Source organism: Plectrocnemia conspersa, unplaced genomic scaffold (genome assembly GCF_051122295.1).
Source record: "Plectrocnemia conspersa isolate PC_06_02 unplaced genomic scaffold, ASM5112229v1 ptg000007l, whole genome shotgun sequence".
NCBI classification, from domain to species: domain Eukaryota; kingdom Metazoa; phylum Arthropoda; class Insecta; order Trichoptera; family Polycentropodidae; genus Plectrocnemia; species Plectrocnemia conspersa.
The window spans coordinates 1,895,326-1,919,342 of record NW_028277171.1 but is presented as its reverse complement, the minus strand read 5'-3'; the positions used below and the strand labels follow the sequence as shown (position 1 = coordinate 1,919,342).

Here is a 24,017-nt window from a genome sequence, read left to right as displayed (position 1 = left end):
GGAAAAATATATATCTACCGGTGAAAATGTATTCCGATATAATTTCACTAAAATGAGATATTTTAAAAATTGTTTTCGGGATAGATTTGCGACTGTTTTTTTAGATTTTCTCAAACCGATAATTTTTGGTTTATTATCAAGTCTAAGCATTGACTAATATCTTCACAATAGGTAGTGGGAGAGGTATATATTTTAATGTATTATAATAATTCTACCTGTAGTGCTTATTCTCATTAAAAGAAATATAATATTTTCTGAAATTAATTTAAATGAAATATTTGGTCGATACATTTCAACATGCAATAAATTATAAGTTGGCCACCGCTAACGCATAGTATTAAAAGCTCAATGAAATGGTTCAAATGCTCGCTATGCGGTCGCAAAAAATAGTCAAAAATAAAATTATTACCAGTGAAAAATATGAAAGCGGTTAAGTGATAGATTTTTAATGTATTTTTAATTTTGATTTGCAGCCTAAAAATAGAGGATTGAAGCATTATAATAGACGCGCTGTGGCACAAAGTGTTATTGTGGCGTCCGTTTCCTCCAATCCGCCTCGGTCGTTCCACAATATTTTGGATATAAATATAGACATTCGCCAGTGTTAAATCCCGTCGGTGGACGTCGGTTTGGTTTCCTCAACTCGCTCGCCATGACGCGGAGGTTCGCCCACGGAATCGCGTGACCCGCAACAGTGACATCTAGTGAGTGACGACGCTCAGCCGAGTTGTGAACCAATTTTTTCCGTCGGACCAGTGACACCAACCATCATGACCACGTGACCAGTGCTACCAACCATTGTGAAAATATTAATTAATTGAGTAAGATTTCATTGATATCAATCGATCTTAAATTGGCGCCCTTCCAAACATTACTCGACGCGTGAAAGAGACAATCGTTTCTCTGACCGCGTGTCACCAACGCGTGGGTATGTAGGGACAGTGTAAATAAACAATGATCGTTTCTTTATAACGTCAGCTCTAACCCCACGTTTGTGTCCTTTTTACTGGGACAATCAATCATGACCACGTCACCGATGCTATCAACTCGTGGTAATAATAAATAATAAAGTGTGTTTTTGTAATGAATATATTAATATTATACAATACGCTAGATATTTTTTTTGCGAAAATTAATTTTTGGTTATATTGTGCTAACGTATTGTCTTAGATCGGGCTGAACTACGTAACTAGACCAGAATTGACGTGAAGAGGGAAGCGGCTGCTTTTCTAGTCTTCTATGTCACAGTCGATGTTCTGTGTAACTCCTCTAGTATCTGGTGTAAACTTTTGATTATAATTCAAAATGGAAGTGTCTCATTTTTTATTATTTTTTTGCTTTATATCGACGATTTTAGAATATAAATATGTTTTTTTAGATAAAGCTAGAGATTCTTTAACACTGTATTGGAATACTTGCGATATTGGGTAGCACATTCCATCGAATTGTCAATACGATGGTGTTTTTTGTATTTGTAGAAGCACAAGCTTTGTTTATCGTCCATTTAATAATTCATTTGCCTAATCCGTCCTAATATCCGATCATCACGAACGTTGGCGTAACGTATACACTTGTTCGGCAGACTAACAACTATTTGATTTATTACGCCTTTAACGCGCTGAATATTTATATAAATAAATAAATATTTTCTCATGTTTTAAATGCTCCAATCGAGACATTGCAACATTAAATTTCATGAGAGAGCATTAAGCATTAATTTTAAGGCAAAGGGTGCCCCATTATAATGGTCACGACTGTATATCAATATTTGAATATTTGATTAAATATTCTACTTCTTAATTACATATTATTTTTCTGTGATTTATTATTTTTTAATTTTACCTTAAGCTTCGCTTATTAGAGCAAGCTGCTTATTTGCAGCAATATGTTTAGGGACCAATGTTTTCCGATTAAATGGAATCGACTGTTTGAATATTCGTGAAATATTTGTTTAAACTATATAATATGAAATTTGGAAAAAATATTTATGCAACACAGATTTCGTTTTTATCTTGCAATATACCTTAGTGACTAGTGCTGCTCCAAAATCAATGATTCTTTTGCGCCTTTATTCTGTTTTGAAATGCGAGATGAGACGCTTTTCTCAACAGCAAAAAACTGCTTTTACGCTTTCCAAAAATCTCTGTGAATAAAATGTTTATTAGGCGTGCCTATTATGACCGAAACTCACAGAATTTGTTCATTGAACGAGAAAAATGTTGAATTAGCCACCCTTATCTCAAAAATTAAAATTTTATGTTTTTGTATTTGTTGTTTTATGACGCAAAGACTTTATTTCAATCAGGCAAATAATTCGATCGCGGTTAATTTATTTCTAGTTATTTAATTTATATGCTAATCCGCACAAAGCAAACGCCGATGCGGATCCGATCTTTATGAATAGCAAATTCATTCCAAACATTATTAGCTATTATATAAAATTCTATATTTTATATGTTTCATCAACTTTTCTAAATTAATTCAGTCGCAGCTGATCTTAACTCTGGTGTTATTAAAAAGCTAAAATGACGTCCTTGATCAAAAGTATGTAATAATAAATTAAGCATATTTTTTTATAGCCCTCACTAATTAATAATTCGCACAGAGATGTATATTTTGTAAAATACAAAAATATTATTTTTTAACTAAATAATATTTTACAGACAATTAATGGATTTTTTGCACTAATTGGTTTAATAAATTAATATCAGTGAAAAACCGAGAAAAAAAATTACCAATATATTCGGATATTTCATCATCTTATTCATTATTTGAATCATCATGAGCCTAATAATCTTGCGTTAAGTTTATGTATTAATTTGTAGCAATACATTTTAATATGAATAACAAAATTGGGGCATTGAAAAATATGAATATGATGAATAATGTTGCATATTACATTACTTTAAAGCTTAGTTGTGAACTCTAAATTTAATACATAATGTTATTAATGACATAAGTATAAGAAATGGCATTATATCAAATATTACATGACGCGGTGAAAAAAACAAGCGTTCTACGTTAAATTTGTCATTATCGCGTAGGTGTAGATCGAGACAGATATAATAAACAAAAATCGTTTTTTAGTCTAGACATTGGCGATACCACTATGTTTCGTTCTAGTTTTTTTAATCACTTATAGTTGTACTTTAATATTTTTACTGTTGTTAAAAAATACCACTATTTATAAAGTGCCTTATTAGAATTACATAAAATTAAATTTAACGTTCATGAGTCAGATTACCAGCTGCCACAGACAAAGTGTTTTCTGCGGCAGCTATGAAGAGCTAGGCAAAATTTATGTTTAATAATTTTTAGAAGCGAGCCTTTACTATTTTTTATTTGATATATATTTTTTTGCCAAATCATATGCATGTACATATAAATATATAATATTATTTAAAAAGCCGCTTTCTGAGTAAATTAATTTCGTGGTCACGGCAGGTGCATCACTTCCGAAATATTGAATATTGGGTTTTATTCGTATCAAAATTTAGCTTTCAAGTAATACCTACATGTATTATATATACTCGCAAACCTTAAAATATGTATATTTCCAGTCAATTTATATTTTACTTGTGTTTTAATAAGGTATAAATAACATAGTCTGTAAGGTCTAAACTAGTAATCCAGAGGCCATGAGTTCAAGCCCCAGCAACAGACTCAATTTTTTAATTATAAAAAATGCACTTTAAATAAAAATCGGTCTCTGCTTCAAAGTGACAATACATGTGAATACACATAATAATTATATAGATGCCACTAGTTGGTACTGATTTACCCTGTTGTAACACATACGCCTGTCAGTAAAAAATCATATCCGAATACATTTTCACCAGTAGGTATATATTTATACAAGCAAAAAAATAATTTAGCTGATAGGCGTTAGTGAAATTATATGCTGCTTTCAACTGTGATTGAAACTAAATTTGACAGTTGCGAAACGTCCATTTTCTGTTCAAACCCAAACCTAACCGAATAATTAGGTTAGGTTAGGTTTAAACAGCAAATCAAGTTAAGGCCAAAATGTTCAGATATTGACAAGTGAAGTAATGAATTAATGGTTTGATACATTTCCACTGGCTTAGTTAGTGTAATTATATTTTTACTAGTAAAAAATTGTTCTCACTTAAAAACACAATTACTGTAACATATATTAGTATCCTACCAAGGAATATTTTTTTGTGATATGATGATCACGATTTCTTGATATACAATTTTGTACTTCTGAGAAAGTTTCCCTTATAATTTTTTTTGTTGAAATACTCACAACTCTTAACATAAAATATATTCGCGATTTTGACTATTATAAATATACGAGTATTTAAAAATATTGAATAATTCACTTGTCTTTATATTAGATAGAGATTTACATATAATTACATGTAATTAAATTATAACTTAATTAATTAAATTCGAAATATACGTCAGAGCTACTTACTGATTGATTATTTATGAGTTCCATGATTTATTGTACAATGAAAGTTTAATTAGTTTTTAATTACATTTAAATTACTGCAATCATAGCTCCCATACACAGCAGTAGATATTGGAGTTGCAATTAAAATTTTACGAGAGAAGCATTACTAATTTTACAATAAAATCGAGCCGTGTGTATGTGCCAGTTTGATGTAAATTTGCGGTTAACCTGCAAGAGTTAATTTATCAAAGTGCCAAGCGTTAAATTCGAGTGAAAAGCGAAATAAAATGAAAGCAGCGATATTTCCATCGTTTTTATCGGCGGTAAAATTAACCAACACTTTCTGAGCTCAATGTTTATCGTATTGTTTATATACAGCGGTATATTACCTTAATAAAAGGCCTGGGAGATAATAAAAAAATACATAATGCTTTCGAGGTCGATCGTAAACATTTTCAGTTTGTTTCGTGTATCCATATCCAGTGAGTATTGTGTGCGGTGGAATAGAAATTAATGATTCGTTTAATTGACGTTTGGCTTATATGCAGGTAGAGATAGAAAACTTTACATAAGTTAATATGTGGCATTCATAATATAACCTATTATTTTTACATGCATATGTATATTTAAAATGTTGCTTACTGTTTGATTGTACATTGCTCAATCTCTTCAATCAAGCTATTTTAAACGTTTTCATTTTGGGTTGGTTCATGATTTCCATTACTTCCTAAATATCTTACAATCAGTAATCCAATTATATTTTAATACGTCCAGCTCTAAGCTTCTGATAATATGAATTTTGATTGAAAGTGGTAATAATTTTAGTTTAGGATAATTATTTGTCAAATGGAAAAAATGTTCCATTTAATTATCAAAAGATATTTCTAATTAACTCTCCCTCTTTTTATATCTTACAGCATGGGCTTAGGCAAACATTTTTTAACTAGAAAATATCGATAGAAGGAAATCTTTATTAAAATGTATTATTTAATATCTCTCTTAATTTTTTTATTGTTGTTTACACTAACCTTAAATTTAAAAATTTAAGTAAAATATTCCGTGTCGTTACACGACGACGATCGATGGTACAAAATATAGTTAAATATTTTTTTATTTATGTTATACCTGTCGTGCGTCTCATATTTATAAATAGCGACAGATCGTCTGTTTCTCTTATTTATTTTTTAATTAGTATGCTTTTGTTGTGTACAATTGGTATATATGCCGTTATACGTAAAAAATAATTACAGCTCTTTTATTGGCCAAAAAAGGTGTACCATTTCTGTCTCAATATATATTTTTTTCAAAATATAATATTTAATGGTTGCGGTGAAATTAGTTGCAAAACACTTGCGAAAAGGGTCGTAAAACTTATTGATTTGCGTCTTTCAATTTACTAAGAATCAGTTTTTCGTATTAGGCGTATCAGAATAGCGTCCAATAATCGTTTATTAATATTTAAAAATCTGTGCGGTAACATCGTTAGGTTTTACTTAAATTGTAATATAAAGATAGGAAAAGTGCTACAGTATCCCCAGATAACTTATTCCATATAGTAATGACGTTGTCAATTTTACTGATTTCGGATTTACGTCACGGAATTGATCACGCCATGAAATATTTTTTTATTTAAAATCTATATATTGCATGTATTTTATTAATATTACGACATTTCCATGCAAAGAAAACATCCCATTGAATGCCTCTTCATATTTATTTATACATAGTGATATAATACTAATTTATTAACTTAATCGTTTAGCGCACATTACGGTCCGTTGACGCGTTTCCGCGTGATAGCAAAATTTTGCCGTTCACGCTTTTTCGAGAGTTGCAAATAATGGAACAAAAATATCGTGGAAAGAATATTTAAACATTTATCGAAAGATGGTAATAAGTACATATTTATAATTATTTTGATTCGAAGTCACACTTTGTCAAAACATTTAAAATTCCGCAAAAACAGTGAACCGTAATGTATTAAGTTGTCTGTTGTCGTTATATTTGTAAAAAATATAACGATAAAAAATGGTCTTAATACATTTTGCTAAATGGAACGCCAATGGTCTATCGCAATACAGTCAAGAAATAAAAAAAAAATCATAATATTGTTATGGAAAGTTTTAATATGAACGCTAAATAACCAAGCGTTTTTACTATGACAGCGATGGTATGATTTTATTTATTTTGAATTTTGGCAAAAAAATACATGTCATTTAATGAAATACTATGAATCTTGATAACATGGAAATATTAAAAAACGATTATTGCTTAGCCAACTTCTGCCCCCCCCTCCTAAAAAATCTGCAATGACGTCTTGTGTGAAATATTATCAACTATACATCTGTTTTAATTTTCTATTCAAACATTTTTTTTATAATTAAATTCTATTTGAGCACATACGAAAATTAAATATTTTTGTTTATAATATAAATTATAACTCATAGAAGTGGCTAAAAATTCGTGTATACGGTTAATTTAAGGAAAAAATGTCCGAAAACCGAGTAATTGTATGCACTTGGGCTCGTAAAATAAATGTAAAGTGTTAAAAACAATCTTTGCTGAAGTGTCTGAGAAAGCGATTGTTAGTTGCTCGCGTTCATGATTTTTTGACCCTTTCGGTATGACGACCAATTACAAAATAGCAGCCGTTAAGCAGTATTTTTTTAAACATATTGCTGTTGGCTGCTCATAGTCGCTTTGAATGGTAATCCCAAATCCACGTGTTGTACTATATCAAGGCACTTTTATGGCAAGTACTTTGACTTAATTTGCAAAAAGTATTTCTCACGGTGGTGTCCCATTTTAGCAAAGAAGCTTTTTTTTGGTTTTAGACGTTTAAAACTCATCTTTGTTTATCGAATCCCGAAACTAGCTTTTATGATTTATATTCGAATAACTTGATATTAAGATTCTAATGCCTGTGAATTTTTAAAAGCTTTTGAATTGTTTTTAGATCTGCTGATTTAATCTCTTCATTAGGTAATCCAATTGTTAAGTGTTAGGGTGGTTCAATTTATGAAAGCAATACTGTAATTATAATTATATAAACTATATATACAAATAATTTTATTTTGCAATTATTTATATATTTATTGTATTTTTTTTTATTAAAATTCTAATTATCATTAATTGATAGGTTTTCCCAATGCGTCATGATTGTAAAAATACAGACAATAAAAAACATTTCAAATTAAAATAAAATTATGATGCACATTCAGATTTTCATAGCTATCGTGAAAAACATCCTTGTGTTTGACAGCTGAAAATATTTTTATTCTTACGCTTTATAATTTGTTGAAATAATTTTAGCCGGTCTGTTGTTTAGTATAAAATATAGCAATATTATTAGGAAGTTAAAACATATTTAGACTTTGATTAATATTTAAAAAAAATAATTATGAATTATGAATAAATTCAAAATATATAACAAACTATAATATAGTATAAATTACTCTTAGTGATTTATGTAATGGGTTGGTTCTACTCAATAATAATAACGATAGTTACAAAAATATTATTTTCTACATTAAATTAAGTAAAAAAATAATAGCGAATAAATTTATGGCACGCTATTCAATAAATTATAAGGCAACTTTCGAATAAACACCACCATCCCAATACCGATAAGTTTCTCTTCGCGATTCCATTTCATTCAATTTAATTGAATATATTCATTTTTATTTATATCGTACTATATAAGCACGTCTATCCCCGCCTTATTATGTATAATGTATTACATATTTCGCAAATATGTATGTATATTTCGACTATAATTCAACACGAGGCAGTTGCTTTATGAAATATTCCAACCGTCATCGACAGCTCCATATACATATAATATCACGCACATTCTGTCTATAATAGATACGATATTTATGCCGAGCGATCGTCAAAGTTTAGCGAGTTGATTTTATACGCACACAAAAAACGGTGCCTTAAAAGTCGACGTCTTATTTCCCCCTTTATATACTCGCATGAATTTCCACAACTGCCTACGTAATGTTATTCAGAATCACATCGATCCTTTTACATCAATCGTCCCTTTCGAGAGTGCCGCTTACCGCGTTTTGAATACTGATCGAACTACAACTTTTCAAGAAAAGTTGATGACCCCTGCACGCGTCAAACTCGATTAGATTAGGTATCCATTTTTATTTTAAACTTACATAATGTATTATATAGAAAACGATCGAACACGATTCACACTCAACCTTTAAAAATTAAATTCATGTGCTTTCATGTGTTTGTAACCCTTTACTTGATCTATTTATCTATTTATATTTTTAGATTTTTCGTGTTGTATTTCGTTACCTTGCGATCTCATTGATTATTTAGGCAACATTCGATATATTTATGATCGAATTTAGTAATCTGTTTGTCAAACATTAAATATGCATTTGACATCTGACGGTTGTAATTTTTTTATTGATCATCAGTTTTTCATCCCTTTTGGTGTATATATTTTATTCATCAACTTTCAGGCGTTTTCGAGGGTTACTATGTCACCTGTGAAATAATGTTTTTTATAGTTTTAAACTAGTTATTTTATTTAGATTTTTTGTATATATCTACTATACTAAATATAATAGAAATATATAGATAATAAAATAGCATACTGTCTGTTATTATTTATTTAGTTAATATAGATAATATTTACATTAAACATACATTTAATAAAATACATAATATACTATATACATAAACAGAAAATAAAAAAATACTTAACATTATAATTTATATCTTAATACACAAAGGTGTTTCTTTTTTCCATTTAGAAAACCCGCTACCATTTTTTGCGAATTGTTCTAGGAATATTATTATATAAATTCACACCTCCGTACATTATTCCCCTGGCCGTACTCATTTTCTTATACCTAACTATCCTTAAATTGTCTCTATTTTTATTATTAAATCTATGTACATTTTTTATTTATTATTAAATATTTATTAAAATAATCTGCTAACATATTATTTTCTAACTTATATTTAAATACTAAAACATACATCGTCAATATATCAATCAATCATTTTCCCACAATTTTCATTCTATTCTCATTTATTATAAGTCGTTATAAAAAACTTACTACGTATTGCCATATAGAACTTATCTAATACGCGCGATGTATAAATTCACTAGTGACTTATTTTCAACTAGCGAAAATATTTAAACTGATAGGCGCTAGTCAAATTATATGTTCCTTTTAAAATGTCTATGAAACTTAATATGACAGTTGCGAAACGTCCATTTGGTGTTCAAACCCAAACCTATCCGGATGAAAGCTCTAAAACTAATTAAAGTTGTAGTACATTTCAGTCTAATTTTTGAAATTCTAATCTCAATTTCGTGAAAATATTTTATTAAATTATATCCTTATTTTTTTTACTTTAATTATATTATGTTTTTCTATGTAAATAAATACAATAAAATGCTAAGCAATTTTTAGAGTTGTTTTCACTTTACATTGTACTTTCTTTACAATTGGTTTAAACTAAAGCTCTTAATATGCTTGAGTTATTAGTTGTGCTTATATTTTCGTAAATATTTCTCTATTTTTATATTTTTAAAGTATAAAAATTCTCACATTTCTTCTAATTATAAAGTAGATAAATATTATTTTCACACAGTATAATCTTTAAATTATATCCAGTATTATGAATAAATTATATTTTTCAAGGAAAATAAATATGCAAGCTTTCAGTTCATGTATACTACTTTTATGTATAATATTAAAATACACATAATTATAGAAAGAAGATTTCTCCGAATTATTTATATGCTTAAGAAACGTATCTAATTACGTTTCGCAGCATAAGCAGTATAGACATATATATACAAATTAACACCATGTTTGAAGAGTAACAACAACCAAAATTCAGAACTACACAAAAGTTTTCTCCACAATAAACACGTATAGTGGATGTAATGAATAGATCAAACACTGACTTATAACTGTTTGTTTGTTTACATTTTAATGAATCGGTTCGTATTTTCTGTAATCAGTTGATATTTAAGCGCGTAGTAAGATACAATAATTTCCCATTTCACTTTCGAAAATTTAAATGGCGTAATGATTTAAATTTTATATTCCGCTTGAATTTCGTCGGGCGTGTTAATGCCTATAACATTTATACAACCTTTTAAAAATTAAATTACAATAAAATTTCTTTCAAATTAATGTTATATAAATACTAATTCAGACCTTATATACTCAAAGTACGCGTGCGAACCCTCGTTTTTTACACCCCCCTCGGGAAATGCGGAAAAAGGTGAGCGAAAAGCGAAAGCAGACTCTCCATCATAATAACGATATCATTGATGTATAATATAAAAGCAACATTTTATTCAACTTAGTTAATGTAGCATTGCACAAACTAAAGTCTGTAGCGATCCTCAAAATATTTTTAATGAATGAAATTTTTATTTGGACAAAATATTTCTCATTTTTATTTTTTTTTATATTTTATTCTCACTTAATGTAATATAATAATATTAATTAAACTTAAGTAATGCGAACCTATTTTTAAATATATTCTTAGAGTCACTACAAATTGTTTGCTACAATGAAAAAAAAACATATAAGTATAGTATAATTTTTATTTATTTACGTAATTTTATTTAGAATATATACTAATTCATTTACAAGTTATTGTTATTTTATAATAAAAATATTGGTATAAATACGTGTCACGTAATCTTTAAGTCGATTCCGAAACTCGCACTTTGTAGCTGTAGGTTTGACGTGAAATGGGAAGCGGCTGCTTTCTCGGTCTTCTTACTCAGCGTAGCTTTGCTTAGTACGAGTTTGGCACGTTGTAGTAAACCTGTCAGGCTTTAAAAATAATAGTATTCTAGATAAAAGTAGTGAGTAAAGGTTTGAGATGAAATTGTATATTTTATTTTATTTTTTAATTTTTATCACAAAAAAATTAAACATTAAAAAATATATAAAAAAGTTATGGTTATATTCACTAACCAATGATGGGTTGTCTACACCGCCCCCTATCAACTTTAGCAGAAAGTACTTTATTGAGTAGATGCTATGCCGAAAATGCTTTGATTGCCGAAAATAAATTGAAAAAAGACACTTGGATACAAATATTTCCTCTTGTATTAGTATTTTTATCATAAGCATTTAATCAATTTTCCGAGGAAATAATTTACATATAAATTTATTTTTTATATGGTATTGTTTATTACCTCTTTGTATGGTCTTTTGTGTAACCGTGATAATTCAAACAGCTGGAGATTTGGCAACGCAGTCACTAAGCACATTTAACTGTTTTTTCCGGACTTTTGCCAAAAATATTATTTTGTGTTTCTTTTGACACTAATGATTGCTTATGTCGATTAAAGTGATTCTAATCAGCCAAAAATATCCTATCTAAAAATGCTGGCGTGACTTATATTTGTCAATTGTATTGGATATGTAAATCATATGACATTAATTTTGTAATTCACTAAAAAATACATATATAATATTTATATAAGCTACAATATCGAGATTTTTATTTATTGTAAATCGTATGTTGCAATATGATATACGTTAGCCCAATGCGTTACAACTGGGTAAATAAATAAAAACCTACTAAGTAGGATTTATTAGACTATTGAAATATCGATTTGTAAAAAATAATATATTTTATTTTAAAATATGAAAAATCGAAATATAAAGTTGCAGCAAATACAGTTCAAGCATATATTATATATTTTTATATGAACAATAAAAAGTATTTTCTTTTTTTAAATAATAGAGCATTGATGTTACAAATTTTAAAATAGTTCCAAGTCTTATTTGAATTATTCCTGCTGCCGAAAAGACTCACTTACTCTGCTTATTGTTAGCAATGGGTTGCAGCAACTACAAATAGTTATGCTCAAAAAATATTATCATTATAAATGAAGTTAAACAGACTTAAAATTAAACATAATTTATGTTGTTTTAAGAGAGATAAAAAATTAAATACCATTCGTTGAGAAAGTATACAGTTGTACCTTAATCACAAATATATTATTAATTTCTGGAATTTCGGCAGTTAAAAAGTGTTTTTTGTTCATTGTTATATATGCGACTAAAAATATCTTAAATTTAGTTTTATAAATATCTTAGCTGTATATATATGTATATACCAGGCGCGTATGGTGAGATACATTCTCTTTTGCTCGCTCGCGTGTTAAGTGAAATATTGGAGTCTCTAGTACTAAGTATGTAGAGAGACACCAGACTGAAATCAGTTTATTTTATTTTTTTAAAATTTAATTTTAATATTTGGATTTGAGCCTTTACGACTAAATAAATAGTGAAAGATCACATTGAAATTAAAATTTGTATATTAGTGACTTTCATTATAATAAGTATTAATATGTAATAAATAAATGTTACTGTGTGTAAACTAGATTATATAATAATTGTTCATCACGGAGGGACATTTATCTGTGAGGTTAGGAAAATATGGAAAAATCTAATTTGTGATGATCGATCGGAATTTTAATTATATATAATTAAATCATTTTTTTTCTCGGCCATGGTGTAAATTTCAGGTCTTTTGGGTATAAGTCACTGACTTAAAGCACTAATCTATAGTGAAAACTAAGCATTCTTAAAGCATAGCTCATAACTATGAAAATAAGTTGCTTATTAATCACAATTTTTAGGATAAAGCTTTAAACGTAATTCAATTATTATGTTGTAAATATTCACATCTATTCATCAGGTGATATATTGTGCAAGAAATAGCTTTGTTGTATGTGCTAGAATGTGAGAGATATTTTATATTCGTCGGAGAAGACATATTTCGCAATGAGAAATCCTTTGTATTAAATCGCTGATTCGCGAAGATTCTCGAGGTGGAAAAACTAATTTCATTATATTTTAAGAAATGTATAATATAAATAACATACTACACAATTCTTAAAATAGTAGCCTAAAATTTTAAGAATATAGTTTATAAGTATAATTATTTAAAAATCCTCTGAACTCTGTTTTTGGGTTCTATCTACGCAATTACTAGCACGTTTAGATATTATTTTATTAAATAATATATTTAAAAGCATCTTGTTGTTTTTAGGATGCAAATTGAACTCAAATATCGAGTCTTATAAGCTTGTAAGTTATAAGCCAAATAGCTTTCAGAATACATTATTCTAGCCCTTGTGTAAGTAAGCATTAGGGTGGGTAACAACAAATATTACTGAAATACCGATACAGTCGGAAAAAAAGTTTGGTTAGCGCTGAGTAAATGAAACGGGTTTCTTTCGAATAACCTTTAAATACAAAGTCTATTTCCTCTTGTATTTTCCTATAATTCGAGTATTACACTGACCCGTTTCCGGTCTTGAATTAACTCTTGGTTTTTGGCAGGGCGACGCTAATGTAACGACGGAACTTGAAAACAGACAAAATGACCGTTGACCCTTTCGTTATTCGGATACAGGATACAAGACAATGATGCCGTTATCCCGAAAGAGCTTATTGATCTCTTTGCCAAAACTTCCGGAAACGCACATTGTAATTTCTATACTATGGCCGTCTTGGTTTTACTATGTGTATCTGTTCAGGGTTGGCAAATTTTCAATATTGTATATTTTTGTATGAGATTTTAAATAGCAAAGCCACTAACTAGTTTTTCTCTTCAATCGATAAACTTTAGTAATGTGGAGTGGGGTGACTTTGAACCTTTATAATCCTCTTGTATAGACGAGTCTATTTTTTGTGAGTTTTGCTTTGTTTTAAACTATATACATATACTATGAAATAATAATATATATTATATAACTCGCATACATCGAAAAATATAATATATAAAATGGATTACCTTTATTGTAAAAGACAGAATGTCAACGGTAATATATTTAAGATAGATCACAAGTCATGCGTCCTTTAAAATATATATATATGACATTGTGGTTATTATCGATTATTATACGCTTTAATAATCTAAAATATTTTATTAAATTCAGATTGCAACAATGTTTTATACTCTTTTAAAATTACAAAATGCTTCTTCTATCTTCATCCTGCAATTTTTCCATAAGCAATGAGTTTTAATTCTCACGATATGTGCTAAAATTACTAATATTTTTATATTAGCTGTTTGGAAAATTATATATTTCTAATCACAAACATTAAATTGTTCCGAGTTTCTCACTTTATTGATATATCTAGAACCATATCTTGACAATTTTCTCATTGCTTTAGTTATCATATTACATAAATAACGATAAAAAATGCATATTCAAAAAAAAATATTTGCAGAACAGAATTTAAATTGTAATTTGCAGACCTTTACTACTATTTGCTTGGTGAAATTTATTTAATAAGTAATCTTTGTTCACTATTAACTAATGAGACTGCAATCTGCATATCTAAAGTTGTTGATAATTTTGTCTTTATTAATATGCTTCAGAGTTAATATTGAACAGTAACGGGGATAGAAATCAACATTGTCGCACTCTTATCAATATATTAATCTTATATAATCATTACTAATCCTAATGCCTGCACTACATTCTTTGGAAGTAGGCCATGGTTGGCCAAGGACGGAGAATATAGTGGGTTAATTCGGTCGAGTTCGATTCTGCCCACTCTAAAATCTCTCGGAAGTTCTCCGAGGTTACTGAGAACGGGATGTAAAGTGAGGGTAATTTAGGTCCACTTGTCAAGCTTCGAGCGCTTCCGAAAATTGTCGGCAAACGGACCGAAGTCAAAGAGATCGGAGCTGCTCTTTCGAGCGCGAGCTCGTGAGATACTTCCCCTTCCGCTCTCTAGCGTGTTAAGTGACGAGAGTGAGAGAGATAATGATATGGTTTTTCCCAAACTAAGATAGAACGAGTAACTCGGTTCAATTTCAGTATGCGCGTAGGCGTCTTATGGTCAACATATATGACGAGCGCTGCAGCGCATTATAATACGACATGCTTATCGGGGACTTCAACAGACGCTTAATATTTTAGGGCACCAAAAGGAATTAATTATATTTTTGATAGTATATTCTTCTAACAGATATTGTTATTAGTTTTTTTTTATATAAAATTAAATAATTAAAAAATAATAAGTGGTACTAGATTTTGTTAAAAAAAATCTTTTCGAATATCCTAGATCGGTTTATATAAATGTCACACCATAACGAATTCTTATTTAGAATCGATGGCGACAAATTCTAGGATAGTCACAGATGTGGTGTTCCTATTCTGAAGTATCATTTTTATGCCTTATGGCATTTTGCAAAAGCCGACAAAGATTTTGCGTAAATTGAATATTTACGACCGAAAAGTTTTCACTGATATTGTATTGGTGAGTGCCCACAGTAGCGTAATTTTAATAATATGACAATTTAAAATCGCGATTATTTGTCACATTTTTCGATCACGCGCAAATATGCCAGCTGTACGTGACAGCAGCATATGACATGAAATTTGTAGCAGTGTGGCCGCTACTCGGAAGTCTGCGACCTCGACCGACTTCAGTTGAACTTCGGTTCGGACAATTTCCAGAGAGTGTAGTACAAGCATAACAGTAGCTGTTTGATTTCAGTACAACTCATTGATATGTTGAACTCTATAAAATGATTATTGTAGTATTAGTGTTAGGTAATATATTAAAAAATATTGTAAGCAATCTTTTGCACTATGTTGTCTTGTAGATTTAGCTAAATATATTTGTCAAAATTATATAGCAATTTTGGTGTATAAAGTAATATCTAGATTTACGCCTTAAAGAAATTTATTTTTTAAATCTTTAAATCAATTATAGTTAGTTTCACACGTGTAGCTCGGAGATGTACAAACGAATTGGTAAATAGCTTACTTCCACTTCTTGTATTTGACCTACATCTGGAACCTCTCTCACTGCCCATGCAGTGTGTACTGAGTTGCTTTTTAGAGTGCACGTCTATCGCTTAGGATTTTTCTCGTTTAATTTATAATTTCAATTTAATTTAATTCTGTAGTTTTATTATAAATTTCGTCCTATGCCTCGCTTTACGCGGTTTCGATTTACAATTTATTTTATGGAACGTATGTACCATAAAATGGGTAAAGAAAACAAATGGGTAAAGCTTCTTACAGATACAATTCAATGTTGTTTTTAAAAGTTCAACTAAAAATAACGAAAATAATCAAAAACCGCATAACTTCGAGGGATTACTGTACTGATTATAGATTGATTTTTATTTTGTTAATCATCAGGTACAATGATTGTTAAGATCGCTTTATTTAATTTCTTTGTATTTGTATCATATTTGATAAAAAAATATAAACAAATATGAATTTAATCAAATTTAATAATACAAAGATACAGTTTTTCGGGAAAATGTCGGCATCTGGCAACCCTATTGTTTGTTTTGATACGTAAATTAAAAATAAATAGATTGCCGACATTGATTTGTCAAAATTTAAAAATGCGACATTAAAACATCTCTTTGTGTACACAAAGCAAAATATGTCAGAATGGCACGTAACAGGAATGCGGCATTTAAAAAAATAGCAAGGGTGACGTCAATGTGACGATGACAATGTCTGGCATTGATTATCTTGACGGATCTTTTGAGATAGACGTTCTTTTGAAGTAGACGAGGTTTAAATTAGAACGCTATTTATAAAAAAAGTAAATATATATAAAATGTATCTTAATTCTTCTGAGCAAATATTAATCGATCGTGAAAGAATTTAGATTGAAAATTACTTTTTGAAGTACATGTTAGCTGCTATTTTTTATTTACATTATCTGCATTGAAAAGGCAATACTTTTTTAAAAATAGTTTTTACAGCGGTACCGCGCATAAAGCGGGCATTACGAATGCAAAAGGTTAAATTTTATAGAGACCGTGTTGTAACACGGGAGAACTGAAAATATAGAGTGAACTGCAAATGTAAACCGACTATATGGCTGAATAAAATTTATCTTAAGAATATTACTTATTTTAATGCGATTTGCATGTTTTATATTCAATATATTATTAAAATTTTATACAGGTTCGTTACGTGTTAAATTGTGTAACAATTAGGTAGTTTTAAGACTAATTGCTTCTATTATATACAATTTAATTTGTTTAGCAATATTTGCCTTATTTTAAATATTTGTTATATAGATTGATCACTTTTATGTAAACTATTAGAATAACGTTAATTGTCTATTTTAATCTTATGCTTGTAATTTTTTTTTATAATAATTTAATTTATTAAAAATAATGTTGTACTAGCTTTTGCGTCGGGCTTTGACCTCGTTAACATTTAACCGTATACGTGTTTTACGTTTTGTCTGTTCATCCAAGTGTTTTGGATGTTCCGCTTGTGACACTGCGACATAAAATTAACAACGAGAGAAGAATTCATCTGATTAGTATTTATATAAACGTGACAATTCCTATCACGTTCAATGACTTTTTATAGGATTTACTTATTGTCATGTCTAAGGCAATTATGAATTATGTAGCTTGAGGAATAATAACATATTTTTAGGAGTAAACACATTTTCATCTTTTTATGAATCTGTAAAAATCGTTGTATTTTACAAATGTATTTTTCACGCATTTCTGCCGCATAATGTAAATTTAGGAATGCAAGTGAAGCACTGGTAGAATTTTCATTGTACACTGTCTCCGTTGCATTTACAGGATATTTTCAAAAGAAAATTTAATAGGAGATTTTATATTTAAAACTGTACAACCTTTGCAATTTTGTAAAAAGTGATTCACAGCTGCATTAAGAGCAGGTAGTGCGAAAAGGGACAGAAATTTCTGATTACCATTACTAAAACTGATTTATTATTATGCCGTCTTTGTAATGAAACACAAGCTTGATTGTGTTGTAAAATTCCAGATGTTGCTATATACATACCGAATAATTATCAAAGTACATAATATTCTTAAAAAAAAACAGTATATTGCTCAAGTGCCCTACTCTTGAATTTTTAATGGGAAAGGCAAACAAAAATACAAAAATGAACTATAAAATACTATTTTCAATTAAGATGTTATTAAGTTTTGAGGTATTGTTTATTTATGTTTGCACTACATATTGTGGGGAGCTACAATTTGTGCAATAAGGAATATGGTATCTCGTCTTTTATGCGCCGAGCAAAAGTGCCTCGACAAATGCGCACTGACATAATCGCGCAGCGTCTTATGCGCACCAAACATTTGCGTGCCGACATAATCGCGCGGTAAATTAAAAAAAAATATATATATAAAAATTATAAATAAAATATATATATATATATATATATATATATATATATATATATATATATATATATATATATATATATATATATATATATAAAATAGGGTATTCCTACTGTCGATTTAAGCGCTATTGATGGAAAGGTGTTTAACAGAGTTGAACAAATCATAGTAAATATTTTTAAATTAGATTAATGTTTCAATACTTACTTGTAATATATTATATGATTTTGATTAGTTTGATTTTCTAATGTAAATACAAATTTCCCTAAAAGCTATTATTTCATCGTTATATTTGAATCCCCATTGGTCAATGTACTCAGATAATATGTTAAGAGAAGTGAGTGCCGTATTGTAATTAATGCTATTTATACTTTCTTCTCTTTGCTTTCATCCTCATTCTCTTTCTCTTCTGCTTGACTGAAATTGGAAACCGTATAATAACCCATCCTTAATGTTTTATTCATCGACATTAGTCATGTATGTAATTTTTTTATTAGTTCACATGTTTTACTTATTATTTACAAATAAAAAAATCATTTTACATCTAAGACAATATCTCTCTAACATGGAAAAATTATTACTGACTTAATTTTTATCCACAATTAGTACTCAAAATTAAAATAATATAATTATATTTAATACGAAATTTGGTCTTCGTTTCCTAAAATTTCCCTATCCTTAAATATTTTAAGCATTGTTTTTTTTTATAATATATTATGTATAATACTATATTTGGCAGTCATAAATTGTAATAAAAATATTATAATTTATCAATTTAATACTTTTCACTCAACAAAAATAAAGCATTTTTTATTTATAAGTATTTTATATCTATAAAATAAAATATATATATAAATGATACAAAAATAAATTGGACTGCGGGGGAAATAGAAAATACGATCACATTTAATTAACGTGTTTTTTTAACATTAAAAACTGAATTATTAAATCGCGTCTCTAAATCTTATTATTTGTGCGATGATAAAAAAAAATGTACTAAAAGTAATTATCTCTTGAGGATGCTGAAGGACATCTTCGGCGTAATATCGAGACTATAAAAAACATGAACGCGAAGACAAACCATAATATATATGTATTTATTAATATGTAGATCTGAACATTGTTAATAGTGCTTTTAATAGTTTAAATAATGTTTTCATTTCATTTCAAGATTTGACAAAGAATAATATTTTTTTGTGGTGATTTGGTGAACTTTTAATTGTGTTATTAATTTTTATAATTTTAAAGCAATTTTAGAAACGTTACTCGAAATTTTCAAATCCAATTTTATGATTCGTCATAAGGAATCATATAATATTAATTGTTAAAATCTATTTAAACGATCTTTCTTTTCTGCAATAGTTCAAAAATGGCTGTTGATTGAATTTTCATAAATATTCGTATCAATATTATCTAAAAAAAATCAGAAATTTGTAAATGCATAAAAAATATTTTCTCGTTTTCGTTTCCAAATCATTTATGAATATATCTAATTTCGATTAGAACGATTTAATATTTTCGTACATCATGGTCATTGAAATGTTGTGTTGTATTACGTAATAACATTAAATCATTTCAGGTATGTTAACTCGGAAAAAAATATTTTTCTTTCATGTAGAAGGATGCTTACAAAACAATTTAAAACTAGACCGCGGCAAAGCAATCGAACGTTATTGTACTTTTACATTAAAAGTCCTGAAAACAGAAGCAATTTCATTTATAATACAGGGATGTCATTTGAAGGGCGGGGAGGGAGAGGGAATTTGTCTCCACCTTGAATTTGGCTAGAAAAATGCATCCCTGAATCTAAGTCAGAAATTCTCGGCAAATTTCTTAAGAGAAAATCTAAAATCTATCCAAAAAATATTTTTAAAAATTTGTCATTTCAGTGAAATCATATCGGAATACATTTTCACCGGTAGCTATATGTTTTTAGTAGTAAATGTTATGTAGCTATATGATGATCTATATATTTCTGCTAAAGTTTTTGTGTCCTGGGGCAAAAATTACCGATAATATAAAATGTAATAACGTTAGTACATGGGCAATAGTCATGAGTAACTTCAGTTCAAGGTCCAAAATATCATTCTGTTTCCGAGTCAAGGGCAGGACCAAATTATTAAATTAAACAAATTAATAATGTATATTTTCTAGAATGCACCGCGTAGTTCTGCTACTGCTACACATGTGTAAACACTTTTTAGTTATTTATATTCACAAAGGATATCGATAATGTCTTCGAAAAAAACTCTTGATAACATTATTCTAATATATGTTAGACTTTTTGAACATTCACGCGGGTCACGTAAAATTGTCGCGCGGGTCACAGGTTTGCCACCGCTGAACTAGCGTATTGTACAGAACGTGAATAGCTAATAAAATATTGAAGTGACACGCGCTTCACATAACGAAGCTGAGCATCCTCGACGCATTAAGCGTAGTTTTACTACGTGAGAATTCGGGTAAACTCTTTATTCCAAGTCGGAAGCAAAGTAGCAGTATTCAATTATATGTTTGAAGAAAGTTCATGTATGAAGAGAATTCAGAAGAGCAATGTAACAACTTGTCATTATGATTTCTCAATGATTTTTATTGAGAAATCATAATGACTAGGTGAGATGTTGGGTTTCTTACACTACTCTCTGTAAGTCTAAAAAAAATATTTCTTTAATTGTTGCGTCAATGATAAATTTTAAATTTCTTTGATGTGTTCTAATGATTTAATGGAGTCGTAAGTGTCTGCAAACAATAATTTCTTTCCCCATTTTATATTTTTCTGCTTTTAAATAATAGCTAAGTAGTCATTCCTTTTTTGACTGGTAAAAGATTCTGGATTTTGCAAATATTTAATTAATGACGTCAATGGCTGGTTTATTGGATTATATAATTTCTCTTTAATTGCCCGTTAAAATTTCGAGCTTAGCTCAGAATTTATATTTTCCAGAAATTTTAAGGCCCCTTTGGCTTTTAATTATAATCGTGAGACATTTGTCAATAACAGCTGTTGCTACTTAGCAAAAACAATTCGTTTTTGGATTATCTAAAAAGAATAGCCAAGTCCCATGCGTAATTTATTCTTATCGGAACAGGTTATTAGATCATTCAAGTAAAAATAAATCAGACTCACGGTTAGAGTGATAGAAAATCGCAAAAAAATGTGTAGTCAATCGAACACTTTCGATCTTCTGAGAAAGTATGCATATTTTCAAACATATCTGGCACGAAAACCTTCGGAAAGGTTCTTTATCTAAGTGTCTTCTTTAATTACTTAAGCAAACAAGTTTTTTGTCATTCCTGGACTCTTATTAAAACCTTCCAAGAAGTATGCATATTAAGCATGAACCAGCGTTTACTTATGCGGTGTTAAACCTTTTAAAAATATTCGTACAAATACAATTTTATATAATAAAAAAGATTTGAAAAGAAGCACTAGTTACAACCTATATATCCTTTAGAATAGGGAAAAGTCAATCGTTCCTGCCAGGTGTCTATTGTCTGGCCATTGCGACGATTCGGGGCGGAACTAGATTATTTGTTATTGTAAAATAAATATCTTGTTCGACTGTATCTGCGTGACGGTGATTCGAAAATCGGTAAAATTTAGCAGCGTTGCTATTTTATGAAATGTAAATCTGGGGATGTTCGGTATCAGTTTTAGGGCACTTGTTTGGCGGAGATAGGCACTGACTAGGGATTCTGAAGACTCGGGCTTTTTAATTCCTTGATTATTTTTTGTTTAAACCATAAAAAAATTGATGTTAAAAATTATCTGTGGAAATACATAGGTGATAGGTAAAAATTTATTGAGACAAATTAAAAATATTTTATCAGATTATTATTTCATGAAACAAATTTTTGAAACGAAATTATTATATCGATTTGCTCATAAAATAGTGATCTTTTACAAACAATGGCAAAAGATTTTAATGCAAAGACGACATAGTCTCTCGTTGCAATAAATCATTATCTGTTTTCTTCAAAACATTTTTCGATGATCCGTAAATGGGAAAGATTTTTTTCATTACCTGATAAGGACTTTGTCCGTTGCGTGCACCACTGCCATTACCAGTACTTGGGCTCTACGAGTCCAACCCTATGGGCGGGCACCCAGTTTGTGACGGCCGGATGAGCGGGACCCACCCCCCGTAGTACTACATATTTTATCAGAGTTTCATTAGTATTTTTCCCGAGCGTTAGCATTACTTTGCACTGCATGCATTGCGTATCATCCTTGTCACAACACCACCCCCTTGATTTTCGAGGGGTGTATATTTTACCTCAGTCGCAACCTTGCTCCCCGAGCCTTTTGGCCCCGCTTGCGTTACTCTGCTATGATTTGTTCGTCATTAGTAATGTCTCGCGCCTTACCTTGGACGACCAGTCCAAGAGTTCACTTCCCCCCAAGGGTTTGAGTTTTAACGTGGTGCCCGGGGCGATCCTTAAAATGGCTGCCCCCTCCTTATACATTTTTTGCATTTTCATAAAATCAGCATTTTTTAAAATAATTAATTGGTTATTGTTACACTCTTGCTATTCGTGGATATATTTATATATATATTAGTGCATTTAGGGTTAAGTACCACACTAGACGATCCCATCGCAAATATGCCGCCCCCAAGCAAGTGCCGCCTGGGGCAGCCCGCCCCCCTCGCTCCACCATATCTACGCCACTGTCTGTCTGTCAGGAGTGGGCAGTGAAATACTTTCCCTCTCGATCAGTGTTAAGTGTTAAGTTAAATGAGAGATAAGAGCATGCTGACCGCATGCTCTTATTTCTCATTCACTCTCGTCACCTAACACGCGAGCGATCGAGAGGAGAAGTATCTAACTGCCCGCGCCTGCTGCCTGTTGACAAACCCGGCATGGGTTGTTTTCGACTATGCTGATTTTATTTAAAAAAAAAAATGTACAGTATATTAAATAAAATTTGAATCGGAGAGTCTCTAGTCTCAGTTTTTTTTAAGACTGCAACAAATCTTTAAGCTCCCGGGTTGTCTTGACACATAATTCTTAGCACTGGCCCTTTTGTTATGGTTTTGTTTTAAGTGCTTTGAAACCGCTTAAATATGCAATCGTTCGTCTTACGTCGACGATAAATACAAAGGGTACAAATAATTTAATTAATTGCGGTCCTGACAATATATAATCTGCTGCTATTTTGAATATGCATTTTCTAAGGATGTTAAAATTTAAATCGGCCGTATCACACCTGACGAAATTTATGCACGCATTGATAGATAATAAAGTAAGAACATTATGGCATAATCGACGTTAAAGAGCGCATAAATCAGAGCTCGGAGTGTTAATGAAAGCAACGATCGGAATAAAGCGAACGGAGAAAGAGGTCAGATATTCGCGGTGGTCGTTGTGCAACCCGATGACGAAAACGCGCGGGCTACGGTGACGTGAAAAT

At 29.8% G+C, this 24,017-nt stretch overlaps 1 protein-coding gene across 2 annotated transcripts in view; it reads left to right on the top strand.

Annotated features, from left to right (window-relative positions):
• The first annotated feature begins 544 nt into the window (after positions 1-544).
• Positions 545-24,017, top strand: part of galene (potassium two pore domain channel subfamily K member galene) — a 252,063-nt gene continuing 228,590 nt past the window's right edge. For both annotated transcript variants that reach the window (XM_088188728.1, XM_088188727.1), the window contains exon 1: positions 545-821. The gene's annotated coding sequence lies outside the window, so the exon portion shown is untranslated. The remainder of the gene's footprint in view (positions 822-24,017) is intronic.